At 46.5% G+C, this 20,409-nt stretch overlaps 3 non-coding genes across 3 annotated transcripts; all 3 read right to left on the bottom strand.

Moving 5' to 3' along the window:
• Positions 1–9,918: 9,918 nt before the first annotated feature.
• Positions 9,919–9,992, bottom strand: TRNAN-AUU. Its single transcript has one exon. It is a non-coding gene; the product is annotated as a tRNA-Asn (tRNA).
• Positions 9,993–10,736: 744 nt separating this feature from the next.
• On the bottom strand, positions 10,737–10,810 carry TRNAT-CGU. Its single transcript has one exon. It is a non-coding gene; the product is annotated as a tRNA-Thr (tRNA).
• Positions 10,811–17,441: 6,631 nt separating this feature from the next.
• On the bottom strand, positions 17,442–17,515 carry TRNAT-AGU. Its single transcript has one exon. It is a non-coding gene; the product is annotated as a tRNA-Thr (tRNA).
• Between the last annotated feature and the right edge of the window lie 2,894 nt (positions 17,516–20,409).

Here is a 20,409-nt window from a genome sequence, read left to right as displayed (position 1 = left end):
ATTAGGGCTCCAAAAAGAGCCGCAATAGACTGTTTTCTTTTTCAGATCTCTGTGTGTTTTGTAAGCAGGAGTTGAAAGTGGAAACAAATGAAAACTCTGGTGAAAGTTGATTGTGTCCCTTTTAAGACAGAGTCTCTGAGCTCTGCTGATGGCTTTAAATCCAAAAGCCAAGCCTGTGTTGATGCAAATTACCTAACTGGATGGTGAAAACTGCCAGCACAAAAGAAATTGCCTAAAAAAAAAAAAAAAAACATGGTATAACAAGATATCTTTAATAGATTTGACGCTAATGTTATTGTTAATATTAAACATTGAAATAAATGTAATGTTAGTAAGTACCCCTGTAACAACGTATAGTATGTATGATTTTTGGGAAAATCCTTTAAGGTAATATGGTAATGATGCTTCTCAGCTATTACCTGTGAATAAACTTAAAGCTTAACACAGCAGGAAAAACATTACAAACTTGGTCTGCTATATAAGAAGAAAAACTTGAGGTACACCACCTCATGAATTTAATAACTAAACAGTGGAATAATTTCCCCATAACCCTTAAAAAGTAAAAGCCATTAAAACCTGGCCTGCCTATATTAAAAAAAAAAAAAAAACAGGAAAATATGGGGGTAATTCCTCTGTTTTGCCTGCAATCAGCAAAGGTATTTGTAAAAGAAAGGAATCTTTTAAGCGACAATCAATGCCACCCTGAAAGGGGTAGAAAAATGTTTTTTGTCTTTTAGAAAATCAGAAATGAAAGTTTAAAAAAAACATACTGCAATAGCTATGACATGTACTGAAATGCAGATATTTAGAACATAAAATGTTTTGGGTAATATAAAAAAAATTAAGGTTTTAATACATCTGTTAAAGCAAAGAAAAAAATAATTGTTTAATACCTATCAATATAACTGGATGCAGTATGTCTCCAGTACGGTAAGACAAAATTTGTTAAGTGAAGAAATTGTTAAAATTGCACACCAACAGGCTCTGGAAGCAAAGAGATGGAAAGTTAGCCCACTCCACAGATTGCACCTGGGATCCTTCTGGCTACCTCAAACCTCAAGCCAATTGGGCTGGGGAGGAAGGGAAACTATTGGACACTAGAGGTTGTACCAAGTGAACTCCTCAAAAGTGGGTATGCTTATCCATGCCTGTTGCTCCAAAGCCCTGTAGTAAAGACATCTCACTAGGATCCTGTATGTGGGATAAAATTAATAATTAGGCCAAAGTATTGTATAATGGGCAATGTGTGTGTTAATTATTGGAAAGAAGTGTTTTAAAAGGATAAAAGTGTTAGCAACCCACCAGTAGACAAATGTACATGTAATGTAAGTACTGTGTTTACCAATAATCACATTTACTATTTACCACAACCAAAAAGTCTCAGCTTACTGTAAGCACTGATTTAGCTGAGTTCTCTATCAGTCTTGGCATTGAATGGCAAACAGTTACCAATTATCTGTGTAAAAAGGTAACAGTTCCTAAAAACAAAAACAAACAAACAAAACAATGTGGGAAACAGAACCATTCATATTATCTGGATGGACTCCCACAACTACTGGCATACTAATGTTACTACCCCTAATTGTTTTTGGTTTTAAATTATATGTGTTTAACTGAAATGTTTAAAATATGCTGGTGAATAAAACAAATATATGCAAAGCTAGAGCCTCAGGCCCAAATCACCTCCCAGTATTTTTACTACATAAGAAGTGACACTGGCGATTGATAATCTTAGTGTCAAAAGGGGGATATGTAGGAGCTGGACTTTATAATGTATAATTTGATTTCATCCTACCAGCCACCCTTTTTGAATAGCAGAAAGAAATGACCCTCTGGGACTATAAGATTCTGTTTTCCCATATGCATTACAAATTGGGCCCTCTCTAAGTCTTTGTTTTAAGATTTAGGTAGTAAGAGACAGGATTCTCTATTGTGTCTATGTTAAGTAAATTAGAGAAACATTGAAGGCCTGGGTCTCAATGTAAATTGTCTTGGTTAATTGTAAAACTTAGCAAGGTTTAATTTGCAATGCCTTTTTGCTCGATATAAAATACTACTGTTTGTATTCTCAATCTGTTTGTGTGAATGAGGAATGAATGCATCAGGAAAAGATAAGGTGTGAAGGCCATTGTTATAGCCAGAGTCAAGGAAAGAAGCAAAAAGACTTAAAGAGTATCAAAGAATCATCAGGCACTGCTTACTAACCAGACGGCTGTTAAACTGTCTGGCATCCGCAGCATGAATACATGCTTTGCCGTGTAAGAATGCACCACCCTCAGCGAACCAATCATCACCTCAGGACCACGCAGAGTCAATTTTGACTCCAGAAGATGACGTAGAGGAACAGCCTGCAATACCTTACAATCTACGTTCTCGTAAGGGTTGCCAGAAGCAGACGACTACCTAAAGCAAGGCCCAAGAAAAAGCAGTAGTGAGCCTAGCGCCTGCTGCCTGGTGGACATAAAACTGTGACTACAGTTCCCTCAGTTGAGGTTGTCAGAACCAGAAGGGCCCTGCCTCCAACATGTGGTGCCTGTTCCTCGGCTGTTGGTGTCTGAAGGTCTGGGGAGTCCACAATGACAATTCTTTTATCCAGCAGCAAGTGTGGATAGCTCAGACCCTTAATATTTCTAAATGCTGGGTCTGCAGCCACATCCCAGCCCACTCTCAAACTGATGTTCCTGTCCTGGCTATCCCACTCAATTCCCCAGACCTCACTGGAGGTCCTTGTCCGTTTAACACAATATGGAACAGTAATGACACCTGGGAAGAGACTATTGGCAGTTCCTTTAACTCACTTGGGGGAGTAATACACCAGGAAAAAAAAAAGGCTCCTGAGGTTAAAAGAAGTAGTTAAAATAATGGCAAATAAAACTGGAGAAAGTTTGAGCCCTGGCCAAAGAAACAGGGGCAATCCGACAGGTGGCCTCCAAAACCGTCAGGCATTGTACATAGTGCTGGCGGCCAAAGGAGGGACCTGTGCTCTCATTGGAAAACAATGTTGTGTGTTTATACCTGACGATACCAATGAGGTAATAGATCACACTAGCCACTTAGAACAAATCGCATATCTTCCCCATGAAGAGCCGAGTTCTTTATGGAAGTGGCTAAGTAACCTGTTCAATTTCTCTGGCATAGGAAACTGGTTGTTTCAGGAAGCCCTGACTATCCTGTTTGGAATCCTAATAATTTTTGTATGTTTTCAGTTAGTCTCCTGTTGTACCCAAAATTGTGTAAGGCATGCCACTCAGGTGACTGCCCCAGAACAGAGTGCTAATATGATGATTTTGAATATTGCTGATGAACAAAGAGATAAAGCGGTTAATATGTGGAACCCCGTAAAATTTTGGTCATGGCGTGAGCTTGACCAAAAGGAGGGATTGTGAAAGTAGAATGAATTATTGTAAAAATAAGAATGGATTAAAGAAATGTTGTATGTACCTTTAAGCAGAAATAAGAAATGTTGAAATACAGGTGCCAGGAAAAGAAACATTAGGCATAAACAATGGTGCTAATGGCGAAACATTAACAGAAGATGAGTAATAGTTAAGTAAGGAAATAAGATATGCATGCCTAGCCCAGGTAAACTTATCTGATTCTGCCTCCTTTGTTATCTTGTTAAGTTCTCACCCTTTTATCTGTATAAATAAGATAGTTTGTGTCTTGCATGGTGCTCACATTATCTGGGTGTTATTAGCAGAGCACTGTGCTAATAAAACAGAGTGGTCTGACAAACTGTGAGTCCTGAGTCTAACTTTGACAGTACCCACGCCTGTCTAAGGTCTTTACCTAGACCAATCAACAATGGAGAATGGCATGGGGGGGGTGGTTTCAGTGTTGTACCCACAGACTTAACAGGTACACCACAGGGGAACTTATGTGCATATGTACATGTCATCAACACGCACAAACATCCTAGCCTATGAAGTAAGAGTACCCTAATGTTTTGTGGGTGAGGAATGAAATTTGGGCATAGGAGAAAGGATTTCCGGTGCTTGTGCCCTATAGAAGGGGTAACCCACCTCGCTGGAGCACTTCACTCTATCATTCTGACTTACTTCCTCCACTCTCTCTCTATCTACTATCAGTAGGCTATACTCAGGGCCGTCCTTAGCCATAGGCAGAACAGGCAGCCGCCTAGGGCACCGCTAGGTCTGGGGGCACCACTCTGCTGTGAGCCCGGACAGATGGGAAGCAGTGGAGCATGTAAGAGCAGGGCTGCTGGGTCCTAGAGAGAGCCGAATGCAGCACAGTCTGAGGGAGGGGATTGGCTGCTGGGGTCTCTGGGAAGGGATGAGGGAAGGAACTCACCTGTAGGGTGACCAGATGTCCCGATTTTATAGGGACAGTCCCAATTTTGGGGTCTTTTTCTTATATTGGCTCCTATTTCCCCCCCCCACCCCCGTCCCGATTTTTCACATTTGCTGTCTGGTCACCCTAGGTGGGGGTAATTGGTACCTATATAAGAAACAGCCCCAAATATTGGGACTGGCCCTAAAAAATTAGGACATCTGGATCTGGTCACCCTAGGTGGGGAGCGCGTCTCTCCCCCGGGCTGGCAGCGATCCAGCTCATCCAGGGGGAGCTGCACAGGGCAGGATGAGCTGATGTGGCTCCATGGGTGTCCCGTCCCTGAGATCAGATGCTGTGTTAACTTCACCATGGTCGTTGGGCTGGCGGTGGTGCCCATTGGCGTGTGATTGGAGATGATGGTTTGCTGCTGCTGTTGCCACTCTGCACCCCAAGAGGTGGATTTGGGGGTCCTGCAGTTTTCCACCTATCTCCTCCTCTACTGCAGCTGTTGGACCAGCAGGCTGGGGGGTGAGCCAAGCATGGAAGCAGTGCTGTGTTGCCATTTAGATTGTCATTTATCAAATTTGTTTGCCAAAAGAGCTTGCTAACAATCCTGAATTCAATTTCAATATATTTTTTTTAAAAATCAATCTCTTAGCCAAAAACAGAAAATTAAGTTGTTGACAATTATTTGTGACAAGTTTGGTATGGGGAAGGGAGTGGGCCAGTTTTCATCAGAGAAACAAAAAATGTCGACTGACTTTCCTATAGCTCTGTTGCTGCTAAATAGAGCCCTCCAACAACTGTAATACGCTCATCTCCTTACTAATGTATAGAGCAGGGGTCGGCAACCTACAGCACACGTGCCAAAGGTGGCACGCAAGCTGATTTTCTATGGCATGCAGCGGCGGGCTGAACAGCTCAGCCCGCCGCTGCTCTGGGATTATGGCTGCTGCCCCATTGCCACCCGGGGTCCTGGGCGCCGGCCCCACTCAGCACCCACTGGCCTGGGGATCCCCAAGGAATCCCAGGCTGGCAGCGGGCTGAGCAGGGTGGTGGCTGATACCCTGGCTGAGCCACTCAACCTGCTGTCAGCCTGAGTTCCATTCACTCAGCTGGCAGCGGGCTGAGCAGGACTAAATTCAATGAAATAGGAAAACAAGAGCAACTAATGACAAAGTGCACGAACCTAGAGCAGAGGTCCCCAACCGTTTACTGTGGCAGTGGATGAGCATCCGCCGAAATTCGGCGGCATTTCAGCGGTGACGCCTCTGAATGACGCTGCTTATCGGTGGCAAGCAGCATCATCCAGAGGCATCGCCGCCGAAATGCCGCCGAATTTTGGCGGCATTTCGGCGGATGCTCGTCCGCCAGCCAGTACGCAGGTGCACTGAGAGGCCTCTGCGGGCACCATGGCACCCGCAGGCACTGCATTGTGGACCCCTGACCCAGAGAGCCTCCTGAAGCACGGCGATCATTTTGATTTAAATGGACTTGAACTGTACGAAGAATTGAGTACACTGTCATCGGTGTTGCCACATGCAAAATAGATAATGGACATTGTACAGTTTACTCATACCAGCAAACTTGTTGACATATATCCTAATGTGCACATTGCCACTCGTATTCTACTGACAATTTCTGTAACAGCAGCATCAGGAGAACAGAGTTTCTCAAAACTAAAGCTCATTAAAAACTATCTCCGCTCTACAAGGAGTCAGGAACACTTGACTGGTCTTGCTATTCTTGCAATCAAACAAGACATCGCTTTGTCTTTGTCATACGATGACATTATTACTGATTTTGCAGCCAAAAAAGCCAGAAAGATTGCTTTTAATTAAAAACAAACCCTTGTTTCAATACCTCTTCATATACATTTCCAATAAAATGTTGACAAATTAAAAAAATTACATTATTTGCATCATTCTGTCACATCAGAATTTTTTCTATAGTGCTACTTCTTTAGTGCTAGTCCATCAGCATTACAGTGTGCTTCATTAAGTTAAACTGGTTTTAATAACATGCATGTGGCAAGTTTTCCAACAGTGTAAGCTTCTGTTTGTGTTGCTAAGAGCAAGACAGGCACAGGGGCACCAGTTTAATAATCCTGCCTAGGGCACCATAAATCCTAAGGCTGGCCCTGGCTATACTTGTTCTTAAACTTTAAGTTTCAAGGGAACTAGGCTAAGCTTGGTTTCCCTACGTTTTTATTCTTTGTTTATTAGGTTTTGATTTTAAGTTTAACTTAGTCAAGTAAACCCAAAGTAACATTAGCTTTTTCTAAGCACTGCATCTTTCACTCAAGAATTGAGAAACCTGAACTGCAAGGCGGGTCCTGTGTCTCTTACCACCAGGTTATCAAGGAAGGGTGTGAGCATATTAACCAAAACTTTGTTGCATATGTATATTTTGAATAGCAGTAATGCAACTGTAACTTTATAACTCAATTAAATTAAATAAAATGTAAGCTAATAAATTTTCATCATATTTTCCAAATTAATATTATTAGGGTATGGGAGCACTCTCCTACCAGGAAGTGGAAGTTAAATGTAAATCTGTGGCCTTTGCCAGCTGAGGACTGTCTGATAGCGAAACTCTCTATCCCACCCACCAGCTGCAGTTCTTGGCCTTGAAATGGGCCATCACTGAGAAATTTGGAGGCTACTTCTCTGGTGCTCAGTTTCAAATATGGACAGAGAACAATCCACTGACTTATGTGTTAACAAGGGATAAGCTGGATGCTACAGGGCAGAGATGGGTGGCTACATTTGCTAGCCATAACTTCAGCATTCAATACCAATGAGTTGGTATAATAGGGAGTATGATTTATCAGGACCACCAATTCTTGGCTGGCAGGAGGATGTAAGCAGGGTCAGAATGAACTCTACTCTGCCATCTGTTGGTGAGGTGTTGTAAAGGCCTTTTGTTGCTGATGTACATGGTCACACTCACCCCACATTGAATGATGGGCGTGTTTGTCCAAATGGTGATTTTTGGCTGCTGTGGGATCCCCAAACTCTTTCTTATTAGGGCAAGAGTGTAGTTATCCTGGTGATATGAATCAAGGACAGTAGAACAGTACATAGCAGTTCTTGATTTTGGGACTCACCCGAACCTACATAAAACTCGTTATACAAGGGACATGGGTTCCAAAGCAAAGTGAATTAAGAGAAATTGAAACCATTATTTGTAATTGTTACTATGAAATTCTTTTTTAAATCTCTAAAGGAAGATGTTATGATCCTTTTCTCTCCTTAGTTTAAAATAAAGTTATTTATGATCCCATTACACAAAATGTTCTATAAAACACCCATAGAATCACTGATGCTTAGATATAAATTTTAGATATAATTAAGCTGCTACTATCTGATCTCACTTAAAAGCGGAATGAGGCAGAACAGTTTAGCTAGAAAAATTAGCAGAGCAAGATTGTTAATCACAGGTCAGTGGGTGGGTTTATGCAAATACTGGACTCTTGGACAGGAGCAGCAGCAGGGGCACATGATTTCTGGGGCACATGCACCGCCTCTGCAACCAATGTTTGCTCCCTCACTCCATAACACCACACAGAGCAGCCTTTTACTTCTCAGGACCAAAACAAACCGTGAAAGAGATCTAACTGTATAAGCTTAAGGTAAGCCCCTGGCCAGTTAATAACAGTTTTAAGAGATTCAAAACCATCTCTGTCTTTCCACACCAGGACCAGCACTAACAAAACACCAACAAACATCCATTCTTACCTACCACCCCATTTTGCCCTTTGGAACCCATGCCCCTTAATGGTGAGTACTTTTCAGACCAGGGTGACGCTCTCAGGCCTCAAATGCAAGGTACAGTTGCTCTGTCCTGGATCCAAAATCAACAGGAAAATACACTGGATTACTCCTGCCCCAATAAGAAAGAGACTGGGGATCCCGCAGCACCTGAAATGACCGTTTGGACAAGCACTCCCATCATGCTATCCAGGGTGGGTGTAACCATGCAAATGACATCAGCCCCAAAAGGCCTTGACAACACATCACCAACAGATGGCAGGGGAGAGTTCATACCGACCCTGCTTCAACTAGATTGTGGCAAAGATTCCAAAACACCGAATGTTAAACCTCACCAAACGCAGGTCAATCCATCCTCATCGTCAAATCCGCTTGTTATACTCCACACCTGAACGTAGCCCTCCTATGGACAACATACCCTCCTAACTCAGTGTCTGTACATTAACCTTTTACCCCCAGTCGGGGCTATGGCAGATTATGTATTCCTTACGCCACCCGATCTTAAACCGAACTTCGCACCCCTTGGGTAAGCTGTACGTTGTTCCCTGAGCACCAGAAACTTGTACGCCTAAACTCTGTACTGTACACTTTTTTTTTTCTTTGAATGTCATCTTAATAAAATGTTGACTTTTGTTCGAGATCCCGGCTCCTGTTCCTTTGCAAGGCATGTGCGTTTGCTCCGGGTTTTAGTCTGCTAATACAGCGGCGGGGGGGATTGAGCCAGACGCACTTGCCTGCTGCAGCCACGGATCCAAGGCTGAACCTCGTCCCCCACAAGCTGAAGGCTTAACTGAAAACAGTTTAAGAAGTGCTCCCGTCTGCGGCACTCAGCTACCCAGCTCCCAGTGGGGTCCAAACCCCAAACAGATCCCTTTTACCCTGCAGAAGCTGTAAAATCCTGTGACCAGGGCAGCTGCCTAGCAGCCTGCACATCTGCCTGCCAGCGTGAGAGCATGTAAGGCACTAATCCGGATAGTGGCGGCTGGGTGGCAAGGGGAGGGTGTGAAAAACCAGCAGAGTGGCGCAGCGGGAGCGTGCTGGGCCCATAACCCAGAGGTCAATGGATCGAAATGGTCCTCTGCTAGGCATGCGCTTGTTTCTTTTTCCCTCTGGGCCTTCAAGCAAGCTGGTGACCAGCAGAGCCCCAAGAGCCTAGGCCATGAGGCAAGAGTTGGCTGAGGCGAAGCGGCGGCCTGCCAGGGAGCTCCCTGGCACCTCTGGCTGCCTGGGCTGAAGGCAAGAGGCAGGCCTGGGCGTGGCGAGGGCCTCCTGTCCTGGAATGAGGCTGCAGTGCTTCCTGGTCCCCTTTTCCCACCCACACCGGCAGGCGGCTGCTGCAGGAGAACACGAGGGAGGCTCTCGGGGCGCTAGGCAGCGCTGTGTGGCTGTCAGGGGAAAGAGCCGAGGCTCCCGACTCAACCCGCCATTGACTCGCGTGGCTCTGCGCACCGTCAGCCGGGGCGGGGCGGGCCAGGCTGCGGACGTGACTCAGGCTTGGGCCGCATGGCCACGCTTTCCTGACGAGGCATGAGGCAGGCCAAGAGCTTTGCACAGCGTACAGGGAAGTGGGAGGGAGGCGTCTTTGAGCCGGTGTGTCTCGTCCGCTTCTCCCTTGCCGCTTGGGTGGAGGCGGGAAGGGAGAGAAATGTTCCCGGCTGAAAGTTTTTGTGCTCAGCCTTGAGGATTAAGCCTGAGCCTCCGGCGCGGCTGCTGGCAGATGGGTTTCTGAATGGCATCCAGCCCGCTCTTTGGATCAGGAGCTGGAAGCACTGAGGCCAAGAGGCAGCAAAATGGGACCTTTGAGGCTCCCCACAAGCCTCGAGGAAGCAAGGAAGTAGCACGGGCTTAGCGCTGTCCCTGGGTGGGCTCAAACCACCATCTTTGCGGTTAATAGCCGAACACGCTGACCCATTGCGCCACAGAGACACAGACAGGCCAGGCTGTCTTGAGCACAAAAGTCAGGAATCAGCTCAGGGTACGGTATAGCACATGCATACAATGGTTAGACAAGCAACAGCAAGGAACTGGACTGGTATGGAGCGAAAGTTCTGTGGGAAGGAACCGAAAAGAGCACCGGGGCTGTGGTACAGCGCTTGCATACACTTTCTTTGGCCTGTTTTGCTGGAAGAGTTAGCAGGGCGAGATTGTTAGTCACTGGTCAGTGGGTGGGTTTATGCAAATCATGGACTCTGGGACCAGATCAGGGGAGGGAAGGGGGGAACGATTTTTGTGGCACACGCACCACCTCTGCAATCAACGTTTGCTACCTCACTCCATAACACCACATAAAGAGCAGCCTTTTACCTCCCAGGGTCAAAATATACTGCGAAAGAGATGGCATGGCATAAAGTTAGTGAGAGTGATTTCAGCACTGCAGCACTAACAACAATTCTAAGAGATTCAAAAATGCCTCTGTCTTTACACACCAGGAACAGCACATGCAAAAACAAAACATACATCCATTTCTATTTCCCACAAGGTTTTTGCATTTGGAATCCAGACCCGTTAATGGTGGGTACTTTTCAGGCAAGGGTGAAGCTCTCAGGCCTCAAATGCCAGGTACAGTTATTCTGTCCTTGATGCAAACTGGGCTAGACCAAAAGCCTACCGAGCTCTGAACCTTGTCTTTGGACAGCAGTTAATAACAGGTGCTCCAACAACCAGTCAACAAGGCACCACTGGGAGTTGAACCCAGGATCTTCTGTTTACGAAACAGATGCTTTAACCAGCTAAGCCATGGTGCCTGTATGTGGTTAAAACACACTGTCTGCACACACCTGACTCCCTGCCATCGCCACCAGGGCCTGACAAGCTTTGGTTGTGTTTGGATTCTGCAAAGCAGAGGAGCAGGTGATGTTTTCCTTGCAAGCTGTGTGTGAGTGAATCTTTGGCCAGGTCTGCACTACAAAGTTGTTTCAGCAGAATTATATTGCTCAGGTGTGTGAAAAACACACAACGCTCCCTTGGTCGGCAGCTTGTGGCTGGTGTACACACTGCAATGCCACGTCTGGCGACAAAACTGCCCTGTTTTGCTGACAAAATAAAACGACTTCGATGAGAGGTCTAGAGCTTTTTGCAGCAAACTTAAAGTGACAGAGTAAACACTGCTGTTCATTATATCACCATAACTCGCCTTCCCCAGTATCCCACAATGCCTGCCGTGAACTCGCCTGCCCTGCATTCCTGCTACAGAGCCATGGGCCCCTCCCTTTCATAGCTCTGGGAAGTTCTGACAGCTGAGCCTGCTGCTCTGCTCCGGCAGCCAGGAGCAAATCACTGCCGTGGATGCTGCTCTCTCCCGCACAGCGAACACAGAGCAGGGTGGTGGGAACTTCCTTACATGGGGGGGCACCGGCATCTGAACTGTGATACCCCCATGACACCCCTTCCCTCGAGGAGGCTCTTAATTTCTAAACAGGGATGGCTGTTTTCTCGTAAAATCACTAAAAGGGAAGGAGAAAACTCGGAAGAGGTTCCTCCTGGCACTCACGTCCGTGAACCCGAATACTCTCTCAGTCCTCAAAGAGAGACCTGGAGAAGGAGACTTGCTGAAGCAAAGCCACAGGGGTCTCTGAGGTTTCCCTGGCCCCTCGCCCTCTCCTGCCTGCCTGATGTCAGCATCTCTCTGTGAGGTCACCACCTCCCCACCACCTTTGACCAATAGTCTGAGGTCCTGTAAAAGGCCTTTGTGATGTCACTGCCACACCCCTCCCTTGCTGTGCTAATGTCCTGCCCCTGGCCAGGCACTTTGGAGGTTTGAGCTACTCCCTGTGGATCACCCCACTCAAGGAGCGTTCATTCTAGGAAGCAAGCCGGCTAGACAGGAAAACATCAGACGCTGCTCCCAATGCTACACTCAGTTTTTCAGAAATTAGTCGACTTTATTGCCAGAAGAGACCATTAGAGCATCTTATTTGACCCCCTGCATATCACAGGCCTCCTGTATGACACAATAGCTACTTTTGGGCAAACACATCCCAGAAAGGCATCTAGTCTTCATTAAAGGACATCAGGAGATGGAGAATCCACCACTTTCCTTGGTAGCTTGTTCCTGTGATGAAACATCCTCGCTGTTGAATATTTGTGCCTTAGTTGTAATATGAATTTGTCTCTTCACCTTGCAGCCATTGGGTCTTGTTATGACTTTCTCTGCTAGATTCAAGAGCCCTTTAATACCCAATATTTTCTCTCCATTAAGGCCCTTCTAAACTTCAGTGAAGTCACCTTTCAATCTTCTTTTGATAAGCTAAACAGGGTGAGGTGTTTCAATAGCTCCCTAGAAGACATTTTTCTCCAGCCCTCAGAACATTTGGCAGCTCTTTGGTGCCCCAGCTCCAATTTCACAACATCTTTTTCAAATGAGGACACCAAAACTGGAGGCAGTATTCCAGTATCAGTCTAACTGATGCCGTGTCACCTCCTGTGACGTTATTGACATAATCTGTAACTCTATAGATCACCATTGGGACCACTATTCTATATTTGCAGCCAATATGGTAGAAAGGTTGTCGTGTAAGGGATCTACGGAGAGGTTCTGATTGGCTGATTATAATGATGCTATCTCTAGATGTGTATGATTTTTGTAGTTGACGTTATGAATATTGGGTCTATGCTGCCCGTATTTCAAACTTGTGCTATGCTTCCGGGGAACACCCCAGCCAGACAAATTGGTGTCCGTTCTGCCTAGCCTGCTTGACGGCCCATTAAGGACCATCAGCTATACAATCGACCCATTGAGAGAAGGCAGATATCCCTTGTCACTCAGCAAGGTATGCAGGGAACTGCCTATGGACAGAACTCTAAGGTTTTTCTATGCCTTGTGCTGGATAGAGTGTCCTTGGGACAAAGAAAGCAAAGACCACATGGCAAGAGACTATACAAGGCTGATGCCTCGTCTCCATCTTGTCTTCAATCCTGCTCCATACCTCTGGAAGGACTTTGCTACAAACTGAAGCTCTAGACAAAGGACTGAATGACCCATCTCAGCTGTGGATGGACTCCAGAGACTTGATTTGAACCTGCAGTTTCTTCCATCACTGCTAGAAGCCTGAACCAAGAACTTTGCCCTTACTGAATGTGGAGGGTTAAAATCCATGTGCATTTTATATAACAACCTGGTCTATGGATTGTGCCAGCTCTTTTCCAGACCCAAAGTCCAGAGTATGGTCAAGGGACCAGAGGCCTAGCAAATTGTGATCAGCTAAGAGAAAGCTGGGTAAACAGAAAGCCTTGCTTGCTAAGATAGGCCTGGTCAGCAAATTGCCAGGTGTTGGAGCTGAGAACTAAATAATTGTGTTTTATTCAGAGTTGCAGATTGAACAAAGAATCCCTGTTCCTATTGTGTTAGTCTCTTCTGTAGGGAGACGTTCTTCCCACAGATCCAACCTTGAGTTTATGAGAAGTTGGCACATGTCAGTATAAGATATGGCATCCTTCTACCTCCCTTCCCAGGGACCACGTAATAAGTTTTTTTGGCAGAAGCGGGTTGTAGTGAAAGGAAGTTTGAGAAACTCTGGCACAGAGCATCTCTGTTAATTGAGTGACATAGACTCAATGTTTGAAATGTTGACTTGTCCTTAGCCGCTGAATACGTTTAGACTTGGTGCACTGTGGGTGATCTGACACTGAAAGTACAACCATGAAGATACCACACACCAGCCTTGCCTTGCTGGCAAGAATCAAGCCTCCACAGAAAGACACCCATGGTTTCCTAACCCACTCCCTAAGCCCTCAGTCACAACCACTTAACACAGGGGCCTTTCTACACTATGGTTCTGTTCTCACTGAAAGGTCATTTCCAATTGTTTGCTCAGACCAGCTTCCCCAGCACACTCACTGCTGTGCAGCTCTGTATGTGTGGCCATGGCTGAACAGCAAGAATTCCTGCCCATTTCCCTACTGGCTGGAGCATGATTAGAGTGTGTCTGTGGTTAATGATGTAGATTGTAGATTGTTCATTTCCTGCCTTGACAATTCAGACAGTCCCTTTTCCTGTCATATCGCCAGCACCTCTGTGATTCCAATAGCAGGGGCAGGTTTTCTCTGGGCACTGATATTTTTCAGGGAGTTGGTGGCTCCTTTCTTTCCTCACCCTGGAGTAAACTCAGCTTTTTATTCTATCCTTGATGACTCATGGAATAACAGCAGCAGCATGAAGAGGAGAGGGAATATCTCACTGCCAGGGGGGAGGGGGGAAGGTGGACGCATCCCCTCTGTCTGACCATTGCCATTGCAGGAGAGAAGGTTTCAATGGAATCGAATGCCCTGGCTCAGACAAGAGACACAGGGAGGTTTTGCTGTTCACGGATCCATGCAAAGGAAATTGTGTTTCTGTGTGAAAATGGGGAGGGAAATGAAACACCCACAAGGTGGTGCCTAAGGCAGAAGGGACCCCTAATGGATTAGAACAGGACACGTTCTCAAGCAGCGTGTTTCTTACTTTGCCCATCTGTCAATTCTGATTATTATTGATGGAAATATTTTGCCATTGGGTCGTGTGTTTACACAGAAATTGACATTTACCAACAAACACGTAATTCTTCCAGTCCTGCCGAGTCTGCCACTGGTGAGTTTAGAGAGACACACTCACTCTTCCCACTCCCCATGCCAGGCCTGTGCTCTCCAGAGTGTCAACTTCCCACACAGCTGGGATTCTTCCCTGATCTCCCCTCAGACCTCTGCCCCCCACCCAGTGGTGTAGCCAGGTTTTCAGCATAGGGGGAGCAAAAAACATAAAAAAGGCGCCCCCGCCCTTGGCTCCCCCTCTGGCCATACCCCCTTGGCTCCCCCTCTGGCCACGCCCTCAGACCAGACCCTCCCTGGCTCACCTTCCCTCCTGCACTGCCGCCTGTCCCCGGCTCCTGTCCCAGGGCTTGGGTGTGCCTGCACCGGGCCAGCAGGCGCCGCTTCCACGCCGGCCTGCCGCCCCGCGGCTCCTCCGGTTGTGTGGTGGGCAGTGCCGGCTGGCAGGCGCCACTTCCGTGCCTGCCTGCCAGCCTGATGGGAAGTGGCTGCTTCTGCTGAATCCTACCAGCTATGCTACTACCCCCACCCCCACTTCTGGAATCCCCTCTGAACACTGTCCAACTCCCCTGCTGGCAGGATCCCTTCCCATTCCTTTCATTTCCTGCCTCCCTTCTGAGCAAAAGCTCTGGACTGTTCCCACACTGGGAATTGAACCCAGGCCACCTGGCTGAAAATGAGGAATCCTGACCACTGGACCATATGGGACTTGAACAGTCACTTGTCCAATTACACATTCACACATTCACATTTAAAAGTAGCCGTTCAAAAAACTTCAAAAACACTTCAAAGAGAATCTGCAGAGTTATAATTTATTTGCAAACTTAACACCATTAATTTGAGCTTGAATAGGGACTGGGAGTGGCTGGCTCACCACAAAAGCAATTTTCCCTCTCTTGGTATTGACACCTCCCCATCAATTATTGGGAGTGAACCACATCCACCCTGACTGTATTGGCCTTCAACACTGGTTCTCCCCTTGTAAGGTAACTCCCTTCATGTCATGTTCCAATATATATTTATGCCTGTATCTGCAATTTTCACTCCATGCATCTGAAGAAGTGGGTTTTTGACCCACGAACGCTTATGCCCAAATAAATCTCTTAGTTCTTACGGTGCCACCAGACTCCTCGCTGTTTTCGTGAAATAAAAGCAAAACGCATTCTAAGCTGATCTTAACCCTTTCAGTGCCCTTACAAACTTAGATGCTTCTCACCACAGGCTGGCTGGTTGCTTTTCAGCCGGGGCTCCCCTTTGATTAGCTCTTCAGTCGCTTAGTGTGGTGATGGCTGTAGGTGGAGGTGGAAGAGAGAGATAAAGCTTGGCGAATGTCTCCTTTTATCATGTCTTTCTTCCCCATTGGCTTTGTGGCCCTCTTCAGAGTCAGGTGAGCATCACTGCATCTCTCCAAGCAAGGCTGAACAATTCCCCTCGTGTGGCCTCATGCAGGTGATGGCTGATTCCCCCAACTTACAGCATAGTGACAACCATACTGCACAATCAATGGTATACATCTATGGGTAGAGAAATGTCTTTCAGCAGACCATATCCTTTCCCCTGGTACCTTACAAGTCATGCTCTATATGTAAGATCACGATTATATGAAAATGAGGAATATGGGGATTACAGCCCGCTCCCCCAAAGGTCTAGAATGTCACACTGAGATTCTATTTTCATTTATGTAACCAACTTTGACCTCTCTGCCTAACACTTATAATCACTTACAATCTATCTTTCTGTAGTTAATAAACTTATTTTAATGTTTTATACTTACTTGTGAAATTGTCCAAAGTGCTTGGGAAAGCTGTTCAGATTAAAAAGGCTGGTGCATGTTCACATTCTTTTTGAGGAAGTGATGAATTAATTAATGAGCTTGCACTTTTCAAGAGGTTTTGAGCAGTGTAAGACGGTACATTTCTGAGGTGCAAGGCTGAGGGCTGGGGAGATATGCTGGTGTCTCTCTATGTGTAATTGAGGAGTGGCTTATAGAGCATTCATGCCACTTAGTTGGGTGCATTGCTGCATGTTGTTGGTTGAGTGATCACAGCACATGGAGGGGGTTTTGCTGCTTGTCACTAGTGCAGCATTGTAAGACACAGCCCAGGCTGGAGAGATAAGAGGACAGAGCAGTTCCACAGTTTGGGATTGTACCCCGCGGATCCCACCACACAGAGACCCTGCTGTGACCAGCCGTGGTAATACTGTGCTTAGTGCTCTGCCTTGTAGCTTCAACAACTGCACATGCAAGATGAGTTTCAGTGACCTTGACCTTGTTTCCATGTTTATCCAAAGCCTCCTTTTGACACATGTCAGCAAAAAGACCTGTTTCTTTTGCAAGCATTTGTATAGCTAGCCAGAGTCGGGCTTCTCTGTTAACAAAAAAGATTGACCAAAAGGGGACAAGAGGAGGCACGTTCAGCAATGCAGCACTGGATGCTGGATCCTGAATCTGCTCTTTATCCAGCAGCTCTCTTGGCAAGCTCTGCCATGGTGCCACGCTCTGGGACTTCTCCCCTAACTGCTCCATTTTTCATCAACAATAACATGAAAAGTGAAATGACAGTAATTCTCCATTTCCTCTAGAAGGGGCTCTGTGCACAGATAGCCTCAGCGAATTGCATGGGTGCCCAACACAGGCTCTCCTGTCACAGCAAATTGCAGCCGGAGCAACCTCCTTGCCAATGCCAATAGCCTTTTGATCAACTCCAGACTGAGGATTTGATTCTCTCCAACGCTCCGCTGGAAAGAAGTCTTTTCCTTCACAAGCAATTACTTGGATTGTCAAGGGAGGTCTCTTCTGTTTCCTAGAAGGACACAGGAAAATGTGAGCAAAGAGATGAAAGCTATAGAACAAGGCACCACTGGGAGTTAAACCCAGGATCTCCTGTTTACTAGGCAGGTGCTTTAGCCAGTTAAGCCATGGTGCCTTCCCCGAGAGGGCATTTGCAACCACTACACTTGATAGTCCAAGACTACACCTTAAAATTCCAAAGTACAGACATTCCCCATTTCCTTCAAGACTTGCAGACTTTTTGCTGTCTGGCTCTCTGTGCACAGAAAGCCACAGCTGAGTTGATAGAGGGCTTCTAACATGCACTTCTCCCACAAGCTGCTGTGATCAGATACTGATTAGTGCTCTGTGTTTCAGTCACAGCAGCTTCAGCTCAACTTGAGTCATGGTAACCTTTCCATCAGCTCCAGACTTACCATTTAACACTTTCCAAGACTTAGCTGCAAGGAAGGGTCTCTGTGTCTTGAACAAGCTCTTACAAGGATTGTGCAGTGAGGTCTTTTCTTTTTATGAGAAGAAATAAAAGAAAGGAGCCTGACACAAAAGCCAGGTTCTGCAAGGAGGAAATGTCAGGTCAAGCCAGAATCTCCTGGTGAGTAGGAAGGTTCTTCAGCCAGCTCTGCCCAAAGATTGCTATCTAGAGGCCACTTCCCACAGAGACTGACTATGGTTACAGACCCATCCTGAAATTAGAGCAGGATATTTTAAAGCTTATTCTCACAATAAAGTAACACAATTTTCAACCATGTCGGCACAGAGGACAAAGCACTCCGTCATTTCACAGTTATTGCTACTGATCTCACTGACAAACTTCCTTTTCTCGGGGCTGCTCCCAGCACTTAAGGGAGTTTTTCCTCTTCTCCCTTCCAGCTGTGGTTACGGGACTGCAGCAGCTCCCCAGGGCTGGCTTTGCTCTTTCACTTACATCCTTCTCTTCTTTGGCTGAAGTTGTGTTTGCCACCAGTTTAATCCATAGCTGAGACCTCAGGTACCAGCAGCTAGTTACAAAGGCTCAATTCCCATTGTCATCAGTGGCAGGTTATCCTGGGCTGTCAGGGCTGCAGGATTTGGCTCATGGTCAGTCAAGGTGCTACAGCAGCTACATTCTTACGTGGTGAGTCCTGCAGCCTATTACCAAACTGCTCTGCCATAGTCTGCAGGGGGCCTGACTTGCTGAGAATCTGGCAGAGGAGAGACCCTGGAGCAGAGAAGGAAAATGTCCTCAGCAGTCACAGCCGGCAGGCGCAGCAAAGACTGAGTATCAGACACACTTTTTCACCAGGACAGTAAATGTGCACAACCCTCTGATATATTCTCAGTTCACGCCCCCTCCCAAGGAAGCCCTATTCTGCTCTCTTACATTCTCATGGGAGGAGAGGGAAGATCCTCTCATGGGTAAATAACTGGTTACAAGGTAGGAATAAATGGTCAGTTTTCAAAATGGAGAGAGGTGCCCCCCAGGGAGGCTGGGACAAGTGCTATTCAACATATTCATAAATGATCTGGAAAAAGGGGTAAACAGCGAGGTGGCAAAATTTGCAGATGATCCAAAACTACTCAGGAAAGTTAAGTCCAAAGTAGCCTGCGAAGAGTTGCAAAAAGAGCTCACAAAACTGGGTGAAAGGGCAACAAAATGGCAGATTTGTTGATAAATGCAAAGTGATGCACATTGGAAAACATAATCCCAACTCTACATATAAAATGAGAGTTGGTTGCCACTCAAGAGAGGGATCTTGGAGCCACTGTGGATAGTTCTCTTAAAACATCCACTCAGTGTGCAACGATGGTCAAAAAAGCAAAGAGAATCTTGGGAATCATTGAAAAAGGGATAGAGAATAAGACAGAAAATATCTTATTGCTTATGGACCCCCACATGCATTGGCCTCCCCTCAGGCAGGGGGCTTATAGGCCCTTCTGCCAGTTGGTGTTGGCAGCAGCAAGGGCTGAGTTCAATGTCTAGGAGAGGAGAGCAGCGGAGACGCAGGAGGAGAGAGAGTCCTGAGAAGGAAGCAATGAGAGCAGAGTGCAAACCAACCAGCTTAGGGTCTCACAGGAGTCCTGAAATAACAGTAGCTCCAGGTCCCATCAGGGCTGCCCAGCGGGGTAAGAGGGGCAATTTGCCCTGGGCCCTGCAGGGGCCCCCACAAGAGTTTTTCGGGGCTCCTGGAGCGGGGTCCTTCACTAACTCCGGGGGCTCTGGAAAACTCTCGTGGGGCCTGGGCCCCCGGAGATTCTTCCTCTCCGGGTCTTCGGCGGCAATTCGGCGGCGGGGGGTCCTTCATGAATGAAAGGTGACTTCATTGAAGTGTTGAAGGGCCTTAATGGAGAGAAAAGATTGGGTATTAAAGGGCTCTTAAATCTAGCAGAGAAAGGCATAACAAGACCCAATGCCTGGAAGGTGAAAAGAGACAAATTCATATTACAACTAAGGCACAAATATTCAACAGCGAGGATGATTCACCACAGGAACAAGCTACCAAGGAGAGTGGTGGATCCTCCATCTCTTGATGTCATTCAATGAAGACTAGATGCCTTTCTGGGATGTGTTTGCTCCAAAAGTAGCTATTGTGTAATAAAGGAGGCCTGTGATATGCAGGGGGTCAGATTAGATGCTCTAATGGTCTCTTCTGGCCATAAAGTTGACTAATTTCTGAAAAACTGAGTGTAGCATTGGGAGCAGCGTCTGATGTTTTCCTGTCTAGCCGGCTTGCTGCCTAGAACGAACGCTCCTTGAGTGGGGTGATCCACACGGAGTAGCTCAAACCTCCAAAGTGCCTGGCCAGGGGCAGGACATTAGCACAGCAAGGGAGGGGTGTGGCAGTGACATCACAAAGGCCTTTTGCAGGACCTCAGACTATTGGTCAAAGGTGGTGGGGAGGTGGTGACCTCACAGAGAGATGCTGACATCAGGCAGGCAGGAGAGGGCGAGGGGCCAGGGAAACCTCAGAGACCCCTGTGGCTTTGCTTCAGCAAGTCTCCTTCTCCAGGTCTCTCTTTGAGGACTGAGAGAGTATTTGGGTTCACGGACGT

The sequence above is a fragment of the Mauremys reevesii genome, linkage group 12, assembly GCF_016161935.1.
Source record: "Mauremys reevesii isolate NIE-2019 linkage group 12, ASM1616193v1, whole genome shotgun sequence".
In the NCBI taxonomy this organism is placed as follows: Eukaryota; Metazoa; Chordata; order Testudines; family Geoemydidae; genus Mauremys; species Mauremys reevesii.
Note: the sequence above shows the minus strand (reverse complement) of the source record. Positions and strands in the feature narration are given on the sequence as shown.